Genomic DNA, 23,004 nt, shown 5'->3' on the forward strand with positions numbered 1-23,004 from the left:
TACTAGTGAGAGAGGATGATGTATTTTTGTGGTTACTTGATGTTCATGTATGCAAAAGCATGTAATTGTGATCACCACTGTAGTCAGATAACATGTTCTTTGTTCGGTATTAAATAAAATATACAATCTTTATTTTTGTATCATAAAATGTTGGCAGGGAAGTATATGTTAGTTCCATAAATATAACATCAACCTAATTGTTTTCAGAGGTGATTTTTTTGGTTGAATAATGATATTTCACACTTTTGTGAATCACAATTCACGAACATAGCAAATATCTGATTTTTTTCAGATCAGATTGCAATCATAACCTACATTGAAAATAGACTTTATAAGATTTGAATTCAGTCATAGCTGCCAGTGATACTGGGTAAGACATTTGTCTGCTCTTAAATGAATCCAGAGAGCTTCCACTTGGGTCAGGGCAGTCATTCAAACATTATTTCACAACAAATTATTTCGACTCCATCTTCGGTCTGAGCCTTGACTGGGGGCAGATGAATGGACATGGAGTGTCAGAATCACATCGCACAAGTTAATTATGGTGATGATATCTGGCCTGCCTCCCAGACTCCAAGCATCTGCTATCGGGACCAGACACTGGGTAAAGACGTTAACAAGTTGTGCAGCACATTGTGTCTCTCAAAGAAAGCTCCAAAACCGTGTCCAATAAATGTCACCTTCACATTCACCAGTATACAAATAAAATTGTACATCTCTGTTGATGGACAAAAATTAATACATGGGTCAACCAACAAAATCTATCTGAAGAACACAGCAGCAAATGACAAGTCCAGAATCACCTTAATAACAGAACTTGACGGATTCTGTCTGGTGTAGGTCATCACACACATATTGTACTGGTACTCAGGTGATTGTAAGAATGCACCCCAGAAGTGGACATCTTGGCCTAACGCCCCTAGAGAGCGTCCTGATCTCACACACATCACTCCCTCACACATTCAACAATTGAAAAGAACCCACATGCTGAGTGAAACATAGAACAGTACAGCGCAGACTCTTTGGCCTTGACATCCTGCCGACTCTTTATCCTACTCTAACATCAGAAAAACCTACATACCCTTCATTATGCAATCATTCAATTGCCTATCCAATGGTCTCTTAATATATCCCCAATCCAGCTGACTCTAGTACAGTTGCCAGCAGTACATTCCAACCATCCACCATTCTCTGTGAAAGGAACCTACCTCTGACATCTCCATTCAACCTTCCTCCACTTACCTTTAGGTTTTTCTCCCTCATGATAGATATTTGCACCATGGGAAAAAGTATCTGGCTATCCACTCTATATTTGCCTCTCGTCATCTTATACACCTCTATCAAGTCATCTCTCATCCTCCTTTGCATTCATCAAATGCAACTTTCCAGAACTAAGTAATGGAGAAAGCGAGAACTGCAGATCCTGATGAACTGCTGATGCCCAAAGCTTTGACTCTCCTGTTCCTCAGATGCTGCCCCAATGGCTGTGCTTTGCCAGCGCCACACGTTTCGACTCTGATCCCCAGTACCTGCAGTTCTCACTTTCTCCATTACTTAGAGCTCTCCCTTCTGCACACTGAACGGGAATTAATCAGCAGAAACCCATTGCAAGTGGACCTGACTGTTTACTTCTGGAAAGTTGCATTTGATGGATACATTTATTAGAAGAGAAATTACAATTCAACAAATATTCATTCATTCCCAGAGTTACAGTTTTGGTTCATGAATTGGGCAGCTTGAGAACAAACAATGAATGACTAAAGAACTCCGCGTTATAGAGTATTCCAGTTGTTATATTCCAGTCTGGATGTTGTTTACCTTAATGCTGGGAATATTATCGGGAAAACAGGTGTGATAATGGAATGAGGTGAAATGGGGAAGTGTGACATTTTTGCCAACACAGAGATGTGTTTGAGGGAGGTCAGGGCTGACAACTCAATATCCTGTGATACAAGATCTATAGGCACGACAGGAGAGGTGGTAAAAGAGGAAGTGGGGTTGCATTACTAATTGTGGAGTTAGTTACTGCAGTAAGAATGATCTAATGAGGCTTGGTGGTTAGAGCTCAGGATCAAAACCATGAAGACACACCGCTGGGGATATATTATAGACTCCCAAACAAAAGAAAGTACAGGAGCTGATATAGAACCAATTTACTGAGGTGTGCTAATACAACAATAGGATCATTATATTCAGGCATTTCGATTCCAAACATTCATTCGGACAGTGATAAGATTTTTAAGAGGGGACTGATGCCTTGAAATTTATTCCTGGGAGCTTGTTATGTCGACGTGCAGCAGATACAATGGGCGAGCCTGTGCTGGGCCTCACTGTGGGGAACGAAGCCAGTCAGCTGTTGCAGGCAGGATTGGGGTGAGCATGAAAGGACCAGTGACCGTGACTCCTATGTCTTGAGTTTGCTAAGGAAAAGACCCAAACATGTTTGAAAAATAAAAGCTTTTTGCATTTGGGAGACTGATTTTATGGCCAAAGTGCAGATGCTTCTAGGTGCAACTGTAGCAGAACAGCGTGGGGCGCGAGTTAGGGGGTCACTTGAGCAAAATGTAATAGATGACAGTGTCGGCCCAGCATGTTACACCGAAGATGAATTTTAGGAATACAAGCCCAGAGAACCTTGGGTGTCGACACATTTCCGAACAGAATTAAAAAGGAAAAAGAAGCTTAAAACAGTTACAAAGTGAGCAGGTTAACGGAGGTCCGAAAAGAATACAGAAAGTGTAGGGCTAAACTTAAAAAGTCAGTAGAAGAACATAAGTGGTGGCGGGGAGTTAAAACATTCGAGGGTAGAGAGTAGCAAGAATTCAAAGACATTCTTTCGTGTTATTAAGGGGAAGAGCATAACGCGGGAGAGAATGGGGAGTGTTAGGGACCAAGGGGGCAGCCAGTGCACGGAGCCAGAGAATATGTTAAACACTGACTTTCTTCCGATCTTCAGTTTGAAGAAGGACTTCCTGGATTCAAGGAGAGTGACCGTGTGATCCTCGAGTGAACTGATACAGAAGCTGACAAAGAATTGGAAGTTTTTGCAGGATAGAGAGAGTAGACAAATGCACAGACCTGGATGAGCTGTATCTTAGGGTGACGTGAGGAGATTACAGTCACTTAATTTTTCATTTCTGTTTTGCGTCTGGCCACAGAGAAGGTGTGATAGGACAGGATAATATCTAATATTGGATACAACTTTCAAACAGAGTGCTAGAAATACCACATGGGTTTTAAGACCACCAAGTCTCACATCAGTGAGAGGGAAATCATTTTCGAAAATTCTTCGGGCTGTTGAGGCTGGCTCATTAAATTTCTTTAGGATTGAGGCAGACTGATTTTCATACAAGGTTTATGGGGAAAATATAGACAAGTGCAATGGGGGATTATCAAAATCGATCTCACCTAATTGAGTGGAAAAGCAGACTCAGTGAGCGAATAGACATATTGTTGTCCCTATGTCGAATTGTATCATTTTTACAATAGCCTTGTATTGACTGGAACATCTACCTCTCTCGCTGTGGAGTGGGTCACAGTTTGGAATGCAGTCGACGGATTCAAGGAATTAATAAATGCAGTACTCTTAAACAGAAAGGACCAAGGAACTGTGACAACGCAGATTGGCTGTCGGGGTGAAGATTAGCATCAGCGCAGTTAGCACTACCAGAAGGAAAATCTCCGTAACACATATTCCAAGGCCAATCAGTGATCTTGGATGGAGAGCAGGTCGTCAGTGGCCAGGTGTCAAGGAGTGCTTAATGCCCAAGTGCTACATCACCGCAGTGTCTCCCTCCTTCCCAAACCAAAACTAAATGTGAAGGGGTAGAGAGACATGCGGTTGGTAGCAGAGTCAGTCGTAATGTTTGGCTCAAGAGGTTTTGGACAGCAGCAGCTCAACGAAAACTACAGGCAAGCTCAAATGAAGTCCTTTCAACTTTAGTCTTGCAGCAATGGAGATGGCAGTTAGGACTGTTGAACGTTCCTCCTACGGGATGTGGGGAGCTCAGAGAAATTCCCACAGTCCCTGGTAACTACACGTGTGGAAAATGCACCCAGCTGCAACTCCTGGGAGACCGTGTTCAGGAGCTGGAGCTGGATGCACTCAGGATCATCTGAGATATTGAGAACTTCATAGATAAGAGCTTTCGTGTTGTGGTCACACCCAAGACTCGCCCCAATCATGCTTCTGAAATGACTATAATATCCCAGTCCCGCGTTAAGATCCATGCTATGTGTACATCAGGCTTACCTATCTGTCCTGTTGCATTTAAATAAGGGCAATTTAATCCAACAGGAGTCCTTGCTCCCTGTTGTGTTCAAGACAGAGAGGAAGTTGGCGACCATCTGGAATGGCGAACGGAATAGGCAGAGAATGCAGGAATCCCCTGTGGCAATTCCCCGCGAAAACAAGTACACCGTTTTAGATACTGTTCAGGGGAAATACATTCCAGGGGAAAGCAGCAGTAGCCAGGTTGGTGGCACTACCATTGACTCTGGGGCACAGTTGGAAAGGGTAACAGTTAACAGGACATTAGAGATAGGAGAGTCGATTGTTAGAGGGACAGATCGGAGATTCTGTGGCCTCAAATGGGAATCCAGAATGTTGAGTTACCGCCCAGGTGCCAGGGTCCAGGATGTCTCCGAGCGGCTGCAGAACATTCTCAAGGGGGAGGGGGAAGCAGCCAGAAATCATTATGCACGTTGGCACAAATGACACGGGTAGATGTAGGAATGAGGTCGTACAGAGTGATTAGTGAGAGCTGGGAGAAAAGTTAAAAACCAGGACCTTGACGGTGGTAATCTCCTGATTACTTCCATTGTAATGAGCTAATGAAAGTAAGAACAGGAGGATATGGCAGATAAATAAGTAACTAAAGAATTGGTGTGGGGGTGGGGGGGGCAGAGAGATTCAGATTTTTACATTGTTGTCTTTTCTGTGACAGAGTTGACCTGATCAGGAGGGACAGGTGGTGCATGCACTGGGAAGGGGACCAGTATCTTGTTGGCGAATTTTGTCCATGCTACAAGGGAGGATTTAAACTATATTGGCGAGGAGCAATGCCGTCATGATCAGGGAGGCAAGAACGAGGCTGGTAGGAGATACAGTAATCAGAAACAATAAAGTGAAGAGACAGGTCAGGCTGGAACATGATAAGGAGTAAGGAATGCCTGTTGGATTAAACTACTTTTATTTCTGTGCAAGAGGGTTGGCAGGTAAGACCAATAAACTAATGGCGTGGATAGGAACATGGGATTGGGGTAATATAGCCTTTGTGGAAACATGGCTAAGCGAGGGTCAGGATTGGCAGCTTCACGCATCAGATACAGGTGTTTTAGGCGGGACAGGGATGGTGGAAGGAGGGGAGGAGGAGTTGAATTTCTGATTAATGGGATTATCACAGCAGTAATCAGAGATAAAATAATTGACCAATCATCCAGTGAGGCTTCGCGGGTGGAGCTAAGAAGTAGGAAGTGGATGATGATGTCACCGGAGTTGTACTACCGGCCTCCAAATAGTCAACGTGAATTTGAGTAACAAATATGCAGGGAGAAGGGAGACATGCAGGAGCAATATGGTTGTCATAAGAGTGGATTTTAATTTTTGTAACAGACTGAGATTGTCAGAGCGTGAAGGGATTTGATGGAGTGGAATCCGATAAGTGAATTCAGGACAGTTTCCTCCAGCAGTATGTAGAGGCTCCTACTTGGGAAGGGGCAAAACTCGAACAACTCTTGAGACACAGAGCAGGACAGGCGACTGAGGTGACAGTGGGGGAGCACTTTGGGACCAGTGACCATCGTCCTATTAATTTTCAAATAACTATGGAGAGGGACAAAGCTGGTCCACAGGTTCAAGTTCTAAATTGGGACAAGGGGAATGTTGATGGGATTGGACAGGATCTTGCAGGGGTCGACTGGAGTAATTTGTTTGCAGGTAAATGGCCCGCTGGCTAGTGGGAAGCCTTTAAACGTGAGATAGCTAGAGTTCAAGGTCTATATGTTCCTGTGACGGTGAAGGGCAAGGTTGGCAGGAATGGGGAACCTAGGATGACAAGAGATATTTAGGCATTGACTGGAAAAAAGAGGGATGCGTGGCTCAGGCACAGGCAACTAGGATCAAGGGAGTCCCTGGCGCACAATAGGGATATAGGAGTTTACCTTTGAAGGAAATCAGGAGGGCGACAAAGTGGACATGAAAGAACCTTGGCTGAGAAGATTAGGATGAATCCAAAGAGGCACTTTAAGAATATGTGAGAAGTCTGGTTGAATTTATAACACAGATGGCAAACTGGAAGATTAAGTCCAATCCCAAGATCCTGTGCTTAAACAAAGTAGACTACAACAGGATGAGGCAGTAATTTTTCAAAGTGCACAGAAAAATTATATATATTAGTGAAAAGGAAGGACTGTAGGAAAAGCAGTAATCTGCCATTTGTGTCAAAGGAAATAAGGTAGTGTATCAAATTGAAATAGAAGGCATACAAATTGGCAAAGACCAAGGAGAAACTAGGAGATTAGAAAAGCTTTAAAGATCAACAAAAAGCTTGATGGGATTTTGACTGGGTCTACAAATGAGCAGCTATCTCCAGGGCAAGAATAGCAGTTTACACTGCTCGAGGGAACCTATTGCATGGGGAACATATGGCCTATTTAATTGTTGAAGTACTTATCTGAAGAAGTCTGTCAGCATAGAGATGAACCTGATAAAGTTAAAAATTACATTGTGCTTGGAAACCTAGTGCTTCCTAATATACCTGTTGGACTATAACCTAGTGTCATGTGAAATTTAACTTTGTCCACCCCATTCCAACACCGGCTCCTCCACATGAGAATCCTGACAGACAACCCCTCCGAAACTGAAGCACCTGTCAAGTACTTGACTGAGCCACGGAGGTGTTGGGGAGGGGTGTGTTGTTTAAACACAAAGTGCTGAATTGAACTAGACTTTTTAAACTGCCGTTGCCACGGAGATAATCCTGACAACCAGCCTCCATTCAAAGCCACAAAGCACTCTAACATGGATTTGGCTGTGTCTCAGTACTTTTGCAGTCACACTGAGATTTGAAATATTCGCCCACGGACAGAATGCACAACTTTCCTTCCGGATGAAAAGGCCAATGATATTCAGATCGGCACAGATCAAGTAACTATCAGATCTGAACATGAAGTTCAATTGGAATTTCTCATCTGCAAATCCACTCTTTCCGTACCCTACAACAGAAAAAAAAAACAAGTCACCATTGTTAATACAGGATGGAACTTTATAAGACAATGATAGTATTAAATTGTAGATTCCTTGTTCCCCCAAAGCTTTAAATCTCAGTCTCACAATTTCTCTCTCTTGTTAACTGAAATCCAAACCAATCTCATCCCTCCTTTCCTCCACACCCAGTTCTCACAATCTCTCTCCTCGCCTTGAATTCAGTTTCCGAGCTGCTGTCTGCAGACTAAGAACCAAATCAATGAGTTTGACTTGGAGCTTCCAGGGTGTTGGTGAATCCTCCCCCCATCTCCCAGAACACCCATTCTCTAATGAGAACCATTCTGCACACACTGGCCAAATCATATCTGATTGAACTAAAATTAACCAAATTAGAACTCTAATTAGAAGCCCATCCTTGTCATTTTCCATAACAATCCTGACTATTCATAAGAGTTCTGACAACTTGCTGCAAAATGCTCCCCCATTGAGACTTTGACCAATCGTCAGGATATCAGACAAAGGGCTATTCGCCTGGGTCGTGTCCTCAGTGGAAAGAAGGAAGGGAGCTGCTAATGACAGATTAATCCCACACATCCACAGCCTCCCTCCCTGGCACTGACCCGCCCTGCACATAAGCCAACAACTGGCCAGTACTGCGCCCGTGCACTGATCTCCCTTCCTACGGAACATGCTCTCGATCACACAGGAGCCTGGAGGATTGATATCAGCTGCTGCCCAATAGGGTGGAGGGGGCGGGGCTGGAGGACTGGGACAATGGGATTGTAAACAATGACTGAATGTGGAGGACACTGGGGGATGGACAGGTCAGTGAGGGACAGGATCAGTGCAGCAGCAGGAGGGGATCCTGGATAAACTGAGCAATGGGAGAGTCTGACAGGAGAGAAACTACAGGAAGGTTCTGTTTGGAGACTCAGGCAGGGACAGTTGGGAGACAGTATGGCCTGGTGGCTTGGGCATGTTTTCTAATCATCCTCCTCAAAGCCGCTGTTACCAAACCCTGATCCCGATCCTCTTGGTCCAGAGGAAAGGACACTACCACCATTTCATGGTGGGCTAGTGGAAAGAAAGGAAGATTTTCTCAACCTCGCCCACATGGGAACTCCATGAGCTCCTCGTACTTACTGTCTACGGTGGGGATGGAGGAGACAGAGCAGGTGGGAGGGGGTTAGGGATATAGGGACTGCCTTTCAAAAGGAACTCACCTGTGTTGGTGTTATTAACAAGACTCAACACGCAGTCACAAACACAAAGCTGGTGTACGTGAATGTTATCCAGAATATTAACTCCTTTAACTGGGCGACGCAGACCCCAATGTACAGAGTTAAGTCCTGGATATCAATAACAGCCTTGCGCATGGGAAATCATGTCTCATGAACTGGACTGAATTTACTGAAGAAGTAACAAAGCGGATTGATGAGGGCAGAGCGGTGAACATGATCTTCATTGATTTCAGTAAGGCGTTCAACAAGGTTCCTCATGGGAGATTGGTTCCCAAGGTTAGATCTCATGGAATACTGGGAGAACTAACCATTTGAATATCGAACTGGCTCAAAGGTCGAAGACAGAGAGTGGTGGTGGAGTGATGCTTTTCAGGCTGGCTGCCTGTGACCAATGGAATGTCACAAAGATCGGTGCTGAATCCACTACTGTTTGCCATTTATATCAATGATTTGGATGAGAACATAAGATGTATTAGCATGTTTGCAGATGACACCAAAATTGGCAATGTAGTGGACAGTGAAAAAGATTACCTCGGTGTACAACAGGATCTGGATCAGATGGGCGAATGGGCTGAGGCATTCAGTTTAGAAAAATGTGAGATGCTGCATTTTAGGAAAGCAAACCTTAGCAGGACTTTTGCAGTTAATAGTAAGTTCCTGGGGAGTGTTGTGAAACAAAGAGACCTTGGATTGCAGTTTCATAGTTCCTCGAAAGCAGAGTCACAGGTGGATAGGATAGTGAAGAAGGCAGTTGGTATGCTTTCCTTTATTGGTCAGAGAATGTAGTATAGGCGTTGGGATTTCATATTGTGGCTGTACAGGACATTGATTAGGCAACTTTTGAAATATTCCAGTAATTCTGGTCTCCTTCTTATCGGAAGGTTGTTCTCAAACTTGAAAGGGGTCAGAAAAGAATTACAAGGATGTTGCCAGTGTTGGATAGGGTGTTTTCCCTGCAGCGTCAGAGGCTGAGGGGTGAGCCGATAGAGATTTATAAAATCAGCCGGTCATGGGTAGGGCAAATAGACAAGGTCCTTCCCCTGTGGTTGGGGTATACAGAACTAGGTGAGAGGGAGGGGAGAGTAGGCAGAGAGGTTGGGCTGAGGGTGGGGGGGAAAGAGAAGATGTGGGGATTGAGAGGGGTGGCACAGGTGAGGACAGAGATGGGGGCAGGGGAGGACAGGCAGAGTTGGGGAGAATCAGAGAACGGGGAGTGGAACAGAGGGGGAGGGAAACAGAGAGGGGGGGAACAGAGTTATTTTATAGATCTGCAACTCAACCCTGCTCCTGTTTTCTACTTCTCACTTTCAATCCCTCTGAAGAGTTCAGAACTGCATAGTTCCTGGAAAGTCGAGTTTCAGGGAGACTGGGTACTGAAGACTGCATTTGGGACGCTGACCTTTATTGGTCTGTGCACTCATCAATAAAGGGACCTGGGTTCGATTCCACTCTGTCGTGTTGACACATTCTCCCTCTGTGTGTTTGCACGGGCATCCTCTGGGCGCTCTGGTTTCCTCAAACAATCCAAAGAGGTGCAGGTTAGGTGGATTAACTGTGGGTAATGCTGGGTCACATGGTTCAGGTGGGATGCTATTCCGATGGTTGGTAAGGTCTCATGGGCTGAATGGGCTGCTTCCACACTGTATGGATTCTGTCATTGAGTATAAGAGTCAGGAGGTCACGTTGTGGCTGTACAGGGCATTGGTGAGGCCAGTTTTAGAATACTACATTCAATTCTAGTCTCCCTGATTTCAGGAAGATAGGAAACAGCGCCATAATAACAAGTTCCTGGGAAGTGTTGCTGAACAAATACACTGTGCAGAGTAGTTTGATAGTGCCTTGAAAGTGGGGCTGAAGGTAGACAGGTCAGTGAAGGTGGTGTTTGGTATGCTAGCTGTTATTGGGCATTGCATTGAGTATAGGAGTTGGGAGATCATGTTTCGGTTGTACAGTTTATCAGCTCAGCCACTTTTGGAATGCCCAGACTGCTTTACATTCTTTTCTCCCTGCTATAGGAAAGATGTTGGGAAACCTGAAAAAGTCCAGAAAAGATTTATAAGGGTGCTGCCAGTATTGAAACATGTGACCTATAAGGAGAGGCAGAGGACATTTTGCCTGGAGTAGTGGACGTTATGGGATGATATTACACAACGTCTTCAAAACTGCAATGTTTCCTGCAACTATCACCATTCCAGATGCTGCCAGACCTGCTGAGGATCTCCAGCAATTTTTTTTTGTTTTTATTTCAGATTTCCACGATTTTGCTGAGGCATTTAGAGTCATAGACATTTAAAAGGCTTCATATTTTGTTGACTCTCACCCCTGGGATGGCAGGACTGATGGATGAAGAGGACTCAATCCTCGTTTAATTCTCCTTTCCTTTGTCTTTCTGAGCTGATGCCTGCATCACGAATACTCTATCTCCCATTCCCTGACCTGAATCTGACCCATCTAAGCCACTCTTTAGACCCAACCCCCTGCCAGACTAGTTACAATCTCACCAATGGAACTGGCAATCACCCCACCAGGAGATTTCTCCCAGCCCTGCCCAGGGGTAACCAGTCAGGCTGGTACAAGTCTCACCTCGCCCAGAAACGGTCGCAGTGCCTGGAAAATCTAAACCCTTCTCTGGTACGCCATTTCTCCAGCCACACATCCAGCTGATCTATCCTCTTATTCCTGCTCTCACTAGCACATGGCACTGGGTGTAAATCTGACATTATTACTTTACATTTTAATATATCTCTGGTCTTCCTTTATACATATTTCAGCCCTCATCCCTTTGTTTCACAATGTCGTTGATTTCTGTGTGTTCCACAACCATGGGTTATTTACCCTCCAGCTGCAGAACTCAATGTAGCCACTCCATGCTATTACAGATCCGAGCACCAGGGAGGTAACATGCCATCCTTGATTCATGCCTGTGGCCACAGAAATACCTGCCCTTACTCTGACCATTGATCCCATGTCACTATAGCCCTGCAACTGTCTTTCCTCCTGTTCGGTGCAGCAGAGCTATCTGTGGTGTCATGACCCTGGCTGTTGCTGATTTCCCCGAGAGGCCACCCCACCCATTCACCCCCAACAGAATTCCAACCGGTATACAGTGTCTGTTTGAGAATGGGATGATCAATGGGGACTCCTGCACTCCCTTGCTGAGCCTTTAACTTGATGTGATGGTCACCCATTCCCTTTGTGCCTGTGTAACCCTCACCTGCAGTGTGACAAACTCACTAAACGTGCTGTCCATAATATTCTCAGTATCATAGATGGTCCACAGTGAGTCCACTCACAGCTCCAGGTCTGAAAAGCAGTTTCCCAGTTGCGCAGATGGACACACTTCCTACACACATAGCCATCAGGGACACTAGAAGTAACCTTATTTCCCACATTGTACAAGAGGAGCCCGCCACGGGTCTGAGGGGTCCTGTCTCAATGTCTCTCTAGATTCAGCTAGTTACTCCCATTAAGAGAATTTAAAAGAGCTTTCAACCTTCCTTCACTTCAAACATGTCCATTGTAATCAATAGCCCCAATCTTTACTTAAGCTGATATATTATACTTTTAAAACTGTTAACAGATACTCCGCAGTGTCGCTTACAAATTGGCTGTTCCCATTGGGACCATGCGAAAATCTGAATGGCCTGAACTAAAACTGAGTTTCAGCGCCACCTTCTCCCTGTCTCATCTCCCTCTGTTTTCACCCAACTGCAAAACACTCTCATTGAGCCAAGCAGCACTCAGCGTCAACATGGCCTTCAGCAATTTCTGGATGAACAGATAATTGTCAAAATCTGGAAAATTCCACCTGAAAAGTTACTGGAATTTGAGTCCATAAGAAATTTTAATGGGAAATTTACAGGGAATTGAAAGTAAGGAGTTCACAGGGGAAAGTCATGAAGTGGTTGACTGGGTCTAAACATGACAGTTCCTGCAAAGAGTCGAGGTGTAGTTTGGATAAATCTATGTTCCCTCTCAGACCAATATCTTCTTCCTGGGCTGCAAGGCCCAGAACAGAGCACATACCCCAAGGGTGAACCAACCATGAATTTGTACATGTTTCTGCTATTTGCGTTACAAAAATATGAGAGTCTGGAATAGGGTGGTTCTGGAAAAGCACAGCAGTTCAGGCAGCATCCGAGAAGCAGTAAAATCGACGTTTCGGGCAAAAGCCCTTCATCGGGAATAGAGACAGGGTGCCTGCAGCGTGGAGAGATAAATGAGAGGAGGGTGGGGGTGGGGAGAACGTAAAAAGAGTACAATAGGTGAGTAGGGTGATGATGAAGGTGATGGGTCAGAGAGGAGTGTGGAATGGATAGGTGGAAAGGAAGATAGGCAGGTAGGACAAGTCATGGGGACAATGCTGAGCTGGAAGTTTGGAACTGGGGTGAGGTGGGGGAAGGGGAAATGAGGAAACTGGTGAAGTCTACGTTGATGGCCTGGGGTTGAAGTGTTCAAAGGCGGAAGATGAGGCGTTCTTCCTCCAGGCGTCGGGTGGTGAGGGAGCGGCGGTGAAGGACCTCCATGTCCTTGCTGAGTGGGAGGGGAGTTGAAATGTTGGGCCACAGGACATTGTTTTTACCTAAAAATATGAGCTACTTTTCGACAGACAGAACAGACAAACCTTTCTCGTTCCACAGTTAAATGCCAATGATATTCAGATCCTGATGACTCCGCTGACTGTAGAAACATGCTTTTGAGATCCCGGTCTCAATTATTCTCAATTAATATCTGATAAAAAAAAATTCACAAGACAAAGCTCACAGTCAGTGCAAGATGAAGATTAAAGACAAATATTTCCCTGGTATGTGTTTGATGTGTAAATGCTCCTCTTCAAATCGCCCCGCCCCCACCCAGGATTAGGACATGTCCATGCGCCTCGCTGTACCTTGCCCCCAATAAAGGTGGTGGCCATAACCCAGGTCCTATCATTGCCTGAGGTTCGCAGACATTTTCCCATTTGCTGCAAACGTGGGAGCAGGAGTTTCTAATTCAGGACTAGCGACCTGGACAGAGTGTAATTAAACCCCTCCCAGTCTAAACTGATACATTTCATTCGGTTTCCGCTGCCACTTCCCGTTTCCCGTTTCCACCTCCTTCACACACCAAGGGTCATTCTGGTACCTGTGACCCTTCCTTAGATCCGATTGTAGGAATTCTAAATTTTCCCAGCTCCCATGTGGAAACAGGGCCATCAGCCAAACAAGCTCACACCCAGGCTCCGATGATCTTCCCACCCAAACCCATTCCACGACCCTATTACTCTACATTTCCCCTGACTAATGCACTTAAACTATGCATCCCAGAACACTCCGGGAAATGTAGCTGGGCCAATTTACCGAACCTGCATATCTTTGGACTGCAGGAGATAGGGGATAAAGAGTAAATAATAGTTTAAGATGGAGTGCAAAGAGAGACAGGAACATTTGGAAAGACAAAAGAGTGGATAATGATCTTGCTGGGAGGGTACATCGCTGTTAATGGAGGGGACAGGAACCTGTGTCTGGCAGCATCTCAGTGGAGGTGGTGGAAATGGTGGCTGATGATCTACGTTCTGCTGCAAAAAAGACCCTGAGCTTCCAGTTGCCTGCCACTTTAACACACGAGCCTGTTCCCTGGCCAACATCTCTATCTCAAGCTTACTGCAGTGTTCCAGTGAAACTTGATGCAAGCTGGCAGAACCCTCCAAAAACATACCAAATTGCCTCCTCTTTCAAGGATTCACAATTTCCCCTCCCATGTGGTCAACAATGCCCTCCAGTGTATCTCCTCCACTTCCTGCACCTCTACTCTTATACCCCACACCTCCAACAGCAACAAGGTTAGAACCCCCCAGTCCTCAACTTCCACCCAGATACAACACATCATCCTCTGCCAGTTCCACCACCTACAATCAGACCGCATCATCAGAGATATATTTCCCTTCCCACCCATTTCAGCATTCCACAAAGACCATTTCCTCTGCGACAACTCACCCTCCACTCCCAGCACCTTTGCTTGCCAGTTCAAGAGGTGTAAAACCTGTGCCCACACCTTCCCCTCACGTCAATCATGACACCAAAGAATCCTCCCACATCCAGCAGAGAATCCCTGCACGTCCAGACACCTCACCTATTTTATCCTTTGCTCTCGATGTTGTCTCCTCTACATTGGGGAGTCAGGACGCCACCTTGATTCAGAGAAATTTCTGGAACACATGCACCAAACAACTCCACCACCCTGTGGCCGACCACTTCAACGCCCTCTTCCACTCCACCAAGGACATGCAGGTTCTGGGCTGCCTCCATTGCCAAATCCCAGCCGCTCGACGCCTGGAGGAATAACACCTTATCTTCCATCTTGGGACCCTTCAACCACATGACATTAAGATTTGCTCATCTCCCCTCCCCCCACCTTCTCTCAGATCCAACCCTCCAACTCGACACTGCCTCTTGAACTGTCCCACCTCTCCATCTTCCATCCCAATTATCCACTCCAAACTCTCATCATTACCTCCCATCTACATCGACCTATGGCCTTCCGAGTTCCCATCCCACCAACCCCACACACCCCTCTTATTTACCTCTCAGCTCTCTTACCTTTGGAGAGCTGATGAGTTAAGCAGCCTCCTTTCTGCATTAACAATTCTGTGAACATTTTATTCTGAGCCCTCTAAGGAAATATCAGGGCAGGGTTTGTAAAGAGGTCAGATTGAATGAGGGTCTCAGTGAACAAAAGTGAGACACAGATACAGAGAGGTTTTGGGATGGATTGAATCAAATGTTATCAATTTGCACGGCTGCCAACATTACAGAAGTTACAAAGGGGAGTGATCAAGACAGTGGAATTAGAGCAGCAAATAAATCTTAAACATTTATGCAGCTAAAGGGGATGCTGGGTAAAGATACCAGTTAGTACTTACTTCATTCCAGACACACCAGCCAGGGCACACATCCTTGCTGTGTCTACCATATTGATCTCTTTAAGAATTTTGTTCATTTGAAGTGTTTCATGTTTAGATCGTCCAGAGAAGACAGCTTCATTCTCCTCAATCTCTCCTGCCAAGGCAATGCTGCTGTTAGAATTCAAGTCACTATGGCATGTTACTGGCTGCTTCAAGGACTGGAACTGTATAAAATATCTCCAATTGTATTGCCAGATTGCCAGACACATGAGGGGTTTAAGAAAAAGAACTTAAATGATGGGCACTGAGTGTCAGAGTGCCTACTGTTGTGGGGACATTCTGTTCAGATACAATCTATTGGTAATTGTTAGAATTGACTTATCCTGGCTCCAGAGAAGTGGGCAGAGCATTATAACGGTCATCGAAGATGGTAACAAATTTCCCATGGGTTACAAATCGTAAATGACAGAGTAGGCATGCGTTCTGCTGGTAAAGTGTATAAATTTATTCAAAATGGCTCCAATTTACTTTCAGAAACAAATGAGAGCAAAACACATTCCTGAGGTCTTTGCATTAGTCTAAATTTAGACATTCAGGAGAGCTGAAGGGAGAGCTGGTGTTGGCATTTGTAGTAATGATAGGGAAAAACTTGTTTCACAGACAGAGAGAGTTCACAGATGGAAAACTCAGCTTTAACATCACATCAACTGCAGAGTCGTCCAATTCTGCAAAGCCTGATCCTTATCAGTAATATAAAAAGGGGAAAGCAGCATTCCTAGCTCAGAGAAATCATTCCCATGTGAGGCAGCTGGTCGAATATTTAACCAGTCATGTGATCTGGGAAGACACCAATGTAACGGGACCAGGGTGAAGCTGTGTAAATGTGGGGACTGTGGGAAGAAATTTACTTACCCCTCCCAGTGGGACACTCACTGACACAGTCACACTGGGGAGAGGCTGTTCACCTGCCTTACGTATGGGAAGGGATTTACTCGATCTTACAATCTGCTGAGGCACCAGAGGGGGCACAATGGATTAGATCCTTCACCTGCTCCATGTGTGGGAAAGGATTCACTCAGTCGTCTGATCTGCTGAAACACCAGCGAGCTCACTCTGGAGAATGACCATTCACTTGATCCCAATGTGGGGAGAGATTCACTCAAATGCACCACCTGCTGAGACCCCAGTGAGCCCACACAGGGGAGAGGCCATTCAGATGGTCAGGGTGTGAGAGGGGATTCAGTGATTCATCCTGACCCCCTGAGACCCCAGTGAGCCCACACAGGGGAGAGGCCATTCAGATGGTCAGTGTGTGAGAGGGGATTCAGTGATTCATCCTGACTCCCTGAGACCCCAGTGAGCCCACACAGGGGAGAGGCCATTCAGATGCTCAGTGTGCGAGAGGGGATTCAGTGATTCATCCTGACCCCCTGAGACACCAGCTGGTTCACACTGGGTAGGAGCTGTTTCCCTCTCTGTGTGACAAGGGATTTGCTGAGACTCAACACGACTGAGCGCCCAGTGAGTGCACACAGGGAAGTGGTCATCCCCCTGCTCCGTGTGGGGTAGAGTTCACACATCACTGCAGGACTCTGATTCTGCAGTTACTGTCCATCAGAGTCAGGAGTCACCTTGGACATGATGACACTGCTGGGGTATTGATGTTGTTGTTAACCACATTAACTGGGCTGGAGTTGACTGAATTTATATTGCCACTTTCTGAACCTCAGGATGCCTCTCTGGGCAGTAGGTCACCACAAACAGCAATGTGACAAGGGGCAGGGTTCATCTGTATTGATTTAAATTGTGATCATAGCACTGCTGTCTCACAGCACCAGGTAAAAGGTTGCAGTCCAGCCTTGGTCAACGGTCTATGTGGGGGTATCCACATTCTCCCCATAATAGTGTGGGTCCCCTCCATGTGCGCTGGTTTTCTCCCACAATTCAAAGATATGCAGGTTAGGTGGATCGATCGTCATAAATTGTCCACAGTGTTCAGAATTTGCAGACTAAGTGGATCAGCCATGGGAAATGCAGTGTTACAGGGATGGAGTGCTCTGGGCGGGATGTTCTTCAAATGGTTGGTGGGATTTGATGGACCAATGCTCTCCTTCCACACTGTAGGGATTATATTCTATGATTGAGGATAAAGAATGTTCTCAGGGTATCCTTGGAGGAGGAGCATGTGGTGTGTATCAATGCTCTCTATTCCATTAGATAGAGGTGGGCACCGTAGGGGATACAGTGCATTATCTCCACCGCCACCGCCACCCCCTCACCCCCAACTCGACTTTGATTTAGTCCCTTCCCACTCTGTCACTTGTAATAGTTTGCTTTGCCCATAATGGGTTTTGTTTGTAAATATTCAACTGATGACACTGGTGTGCTCCTGCTGGTGATTATATGTTAACAAAAAGCAAAATACTGGAATAATGATGTTGATGGTGGGAAGGTTGCTCAGCTGGGTGAGATAACACTTCAGGGTAGGAGAAATGGGAGAAAAATGCTTCACAGCTCGCAGAATGAGAACTGAAAGTAGTTAAATCAAACCAAAGGTTCAGAGAGGGAAGGAAAATTTCCCTGGAGTTTGAGTAACTGAAAGGTGATGGCGTCCGGGAGTAGACAGGATTTTATTTAAAGGGCATTTGAAATTTTAAAAACTGTTATATGCAGATAGTTTCGATTCTTTAAGTTTTATTTATTGTGGAATAAACTTGTACTTTACAAAAAAAAACAAATTCACAAACCTTGCATTAAATACAAATGTTAAATAAAATTCATCAAACCATCCCTCACTGAAAACTGAGGTGGAAGTGCAATCTCCTGCAGAATCCCTGCCCTGACTACTTCTTCCAACCCGGGCTCCATAGCTATATATAATATATATATACCTGGGAGATAGCAGCAGAAGAAGGCCATTCGGCCTTTGAATCTGGCTCCACCATTCAATGGGAAACAGCTGACCATCCAGCTCAGTCTCCTGATCCTGCTCTGTTCCAATCCGCTTTGATGACTTTACCTTGAAGAACTATATTTCAGTCCTCCTTGCGCTTCACTGCCTTTTGTACCAGTGATGTTGCTGTGTTATTGCGTGGGTTTAGGCAGGGGTAATGTGATGGCGCTCTTCCTTGAGGACACATTCAGCGTCCCTCATCATCTTGCAGTAACATCAACTGGGTTTCAGCAAATAAAGACAGAACCCATTTCCACGATATAGGCATCACTGGCTCAGCCAGCATTTATACCCCATCACTAGGTACCATTGAGAAGATGGTCGTGAGCTGCTGTCTTGTACCATTCACAGTCCATTCAGCAGATAGACCGACAATGCTGGGAGGGGGAGTGTTGCAGGATTTTGGCCAAGTGATTCTCCATCTTTGGTTCTTCAAATGCTGGTTAACTTTATCACAATCTGCTCATGATTTTGAGATTTCAGTCTGCAAATCTTCACCATCTAGCATGCTGTATAAAGGAATATGTACAGGTTAGAAATTCAGAACAGACAATTCTAGTTTCTCTGGAATATCGTTTACCCCTTTCTTCCACCAAAACTGTAACCCTCCAGCCCACTTACTCTCTCCCACCATTCTGACTCTGCTGCCCCTAATGTACACCATCCTCATTCTCATGGAGTTACTGATAAACAGATCAATGCCACCACTTCCCATCCTGGTTAGACTCTGTACCCTTTGTGGGTACACTTGCTTTCCCTTCAGTTGCTGCAAGTCAATAATGTAACAGCAGAATGAAACAAAAGGAAACAGAAAGGGAGATGGCAGATCCTGGACAAAACAGGAACCTTCAGTCTGGGAGAATGGGTCAGATTCTTCCTTGTTTCCCATTAGTTTATTCCAAGCATTACAATGAATTGGGGATGGATAGTGGTCCCACGTGTGTGTAGTGACACTTTGACCCCCCCAACTGATCAATACTACAAGCAGATACGTTCCTCCTCTTGCCAATCACAGTACTTTCCCCTAATTACCCCAAAACACGTGCTCCAAAACCCGCCCACATTCTGTATATGTACAGTGCCGGGTTTCCCCACACACCTGTGGTTCCTGCCTCAGGGATTGTGGGAGTTGCATTAAATCAATGTCCTGTACAGCCACATCATGACGGAGAGCATAACAAACGCTGCATTCACTCCCTTACCTACCTGTGACTCTACTTTCAAGGAACTATGAACCTGCACTCCAAGGTCTCTTTGCTCAGCAACACTCCCCAGGACCTTACTAGTAAGTGTATAAGTCCTGCCCTGATTTGCCTTTCCATAATCCAACAGCTAACATTTATCTAAATTGAACTCCGTCTGCCATTCCTTGCTCCACTCGCCCATCTGATCAAGATCCTGTTCTATTCTGAACTAACCTACTTCGCTGTCCACTACACCTCCAATTTTGGGGTCTTGTGTAAAGCTACTAACCATACCTCATATTCACATCCTAGTCATTTATTTAAGGACCCAATAATCGATCCTTGTAGCACACTGCTGCTCACAGTCCTCCAGTCCACAAAGCAAACCTCCATCATCACCCTCTGTCTCCTACCATCAAGCCAGTTTTGTATCCAAATGGCTTGTTCACCCTTCATTCCATGTTATGTAACCTTGCTAACCAGTCTGCTTTGTGGAAACTTGTTGAATGTCCATATAAACAATGTTCACCGCCTGGCTTAATCAATTTTTTTTGTCACTTCAAAACATTCAGTCAAGTTAGTGAGACACGATTATGCACGTACAAAGCCACATTGACAACAGGAGAAAGTGAGGACTGCAGATGCTGGAGATCAGAGCTGAAAATATGTTGCTGGAAAAGCGCAGCAGGTCAGGCAGCATCCAAGGAACAGGAGAACGTCGATTCTCCTGTTCTTTGGATGCTGCCTGACCTGCTGCGCTTTTCCAGCAACACATTTTCAGCTCCACATTGACAACAGTCAATGATTATTCCTTACTTTTCCAAATAAATGGATATCCTGTCCCTCAGAATCCCTTCCAACAACTTGCCTGCCACTGACTTCAGGCTCACTGTTTTCTTGTTCCATGGCCTCTCCTTACCACCTTTTTAAAATAATGGCACCTCACCTGTCACTACCAATGATACAAATACCTCAGGAGATGCCAACAATCACTTCCCTTGATTTCCAGAAAGTTCCGGGATACATCTGATCAGGTCCCAGGGCTTTATCCACCTTGATGCGATTCAAGACATCCAGTAACACCTCCACTGTAACATGGATACTTTTCAAGTTCTCTGTTTATTTCTCCAACCTCTCGAGCTTCCATATCTTTCTCCAGTAAAAAGGACGTGAACTATTTGCATCTCTTTCCCACCCCCCGGGTGGTTCCATAGACAGCCTCGTTAATCTTTAAGGGGTCTTATTCTATGGTCCAGTTCATCTTTTGTCTGTGATATATTTGTTTAATCTCTTTGGATTCTACTTAAACCATTTCCTGAAGCTATTTCATGTCAGACAGCATCAGCAGCAAGCAACAGAGCTAAGTGATCATACATGCAATGGAACAGATCGGAGCTCTGCAGTTCTGCCACACCCAGTTGTGAACGGTGATGGACAATTAAACAACTCACTGAAGGGTGTATCACAGATATCCCCACCCTTACTAATGGAGGGGCCTCACACATCCATGCACCAGATAAGATGACAGCATTTGCAGCAATCTGCAGCCAGAAGTGCAAAGTGGGATGATCCATCTTAACCAGTGGTTTCCAACATCACAGATGTGAGTTTTAAGCCAGTTTGATTCAGTTTGAATAACATCAAGAAATGGTTAAGTAGTGCAAAGGCTACGGGCCCTACCAATATTCTGGCAATAATACTGATATCTTGTGCTCCAGAACTTGCCACCCACCAAGCCAAGTACCGCTCCAGCACTGGCATCTACCGACAATGTGGAACATTGCCCAGGGATGTTCAACACAAAAACACAGGGCAATCCAACACAGGCAATTTCCCTCTCTCAGTCCACACTCGATCAGCAGTAAAGTGATGGAAGTAGTCATCAACAGGGCTACCAAGCAGCAGCTGCTCAGCAACAGTCAGCTGAGTGACACTCATTTTAGGCTCGACCAGGGCCACTCAGCTCCCGATTGTGTTCCCGCCCTGATTCACAACCTGACCACCAGCTGAATCCCAGAGGTGAGGTGAGGGTGACAGCCCAGTCCCACTCCAAGTTCACTATTTCTAGCTGATTCTACCCTTGTCTCAGCTCATATACTCTCATCCACCTTGTGTTATCTCCAGACTTCAGTATCCAAACACACTCCTGGTCAGCTTCCCACATTCAATCTCCCTGTAATCTTAAGAAAAACTAAATCTCTGCCGCCCAAGTGCTCCCTCGTACCAAAACATGTTGATCCATCAAAAGGCTCCTATTCATAATCAACAACATAGAGCCACAGAGATGTACAGCATGGAAACAGACCCTTCAATCCAACCCATCCATGCTGACCAGATATTCCAACCCAATCTAGTCTCACTTGCCAACATCCGGCCCATATCCCTCAATTTAAAATTCTCACCCTTGATTTCATTCCTGGTTGTGATCATCCCTAGCTCGCCGCATCACACATCCTTGAAGACCTGGACAACCCATTCTGTTCGAGACTCCCAATGATCTGTTAATTCATTACTTCACCTGTATAGTTGCTTTTACAGTTGCCAAAGCAACATTTTCTGAAATTCACAGGTCTGCTTTCCCCTTTTAAGACATTCCTCAAAGCCTGCTTATTTGGCAATGCTTTTGGTCACCTGACCTAATATCATCAGTCTCTGACCTTATGTCTAAAGTTCCCAATAATATTTTTGTGAAATTATAAGCATGATGATAAAACTACAAACTGTTCTTTATTTGGACATTACCTTCAAATCATCACTGTTGTGGTTATGAATACTCTGTAATATCTCTTACCTAATCACATTGTGGGAGTACCTTCACCACACAAACTGCAGCTGTACAAGAAAGTCTAACATCATCCTCTCCACAGACAACAGGGCTCTGACATTAATCACTGGTTTCTGTGGAAGGAGAAACACAGTTGATGTTTCAGGGAGTGCAAAACAGATTACAGGGAATGAAAATAGTGCAGAATTTGATCGTCAGAAATGGAAGGAAAATACTCTTGCTTATTGGAAAAAGGAATTCTTGACTGTCAAAGATTTTCCAGAAAAAAAAATTAATAAGCAGCACATGGTCAGGAGCTGTGCGGCAGAGAAAAATTAACTTACAAAAATGTCTGTAAAAGTAATCGTAAAATACTAAACAGACCAAAAGTACACCCATAGTTCGATACTGAGCAAGTTAGATATTGACAAAGTGCTCATAAGGGAGCCCAGAGATGAAGCAGAGCTGCATAAGCTATTATGATCCCACAGTCATACAGACGTATAGCACCGACACAGAACCTTCGGTTTAACTCATCCATGCCAACCAGGTATCCGAACCTTCTCTATTCCCATTTGCCAGCACTTGGCCCAAGTCCCTGTAAACACTACCTAATCATATCATGTGTCTATTTAGATGCCTTCAACAAGTTTTAATTGTACTAGCCTCCACCACTTCCTCTGGCAGCTCATTCCACCCACTGCATGAAAGAGTTTTCCTTTAGGCCCCTTTGAATTTTTGCCCCGTTCACCCTAATGCAATGTCCTCTACT

General features: G+C 45.1%; 1 long non-coding RNA gene across 2 annotated transcripts; it reads right to left on the bottom strand.

Moving 5' to 3' along the window:
• Positions 1 to 376: 376 nt before the first annotated feature.
• LOC140471538 (uncharacterized) lies at positions 377 to 22,315 on the bottom strand. 2 transcript variants are annotated; one of them, XR_011957077.1, is made up of 4 exons: positions 22,260 to 22,315; positions 18,223 to 18,793; positions 13,073 to 13,179; positions 377 to 718 (listed from the first exon to the last, which is right to left on the bottom strand). It is a non-coding gene; the product is annotated as an uncharacterized lncRNA (long non-coding RNA). The 2 variants fall into 2 exon arrangements; XR_011957076.1 differs by lacking the exon at positions 377 to 718 and adding an exon at positions 6,847 to 7,215.
• Positions 22,316 to 23,004: the final 689 nt, after the last annotated feature.

The sequence above is a fragment of the Chiloscyllium punctatum genome, unplaced genomic scaffold (genome assembly GCF_047496795.1).
Source record: "Chiloscyllium punctatum isolate Juve2018m unplaced genomic scaffold, sChiPun1.3 scaffold_101, whole genome shotgun sequence".
In the NCBI taxonomy this organism is placed as follows: Eukaryota; Metazoa; Chordata; class Chondrichthyes; order Orectolobiformes; family Hemiscylliidae; genus Chiloscyllium; species Chiloscyllium punctatum.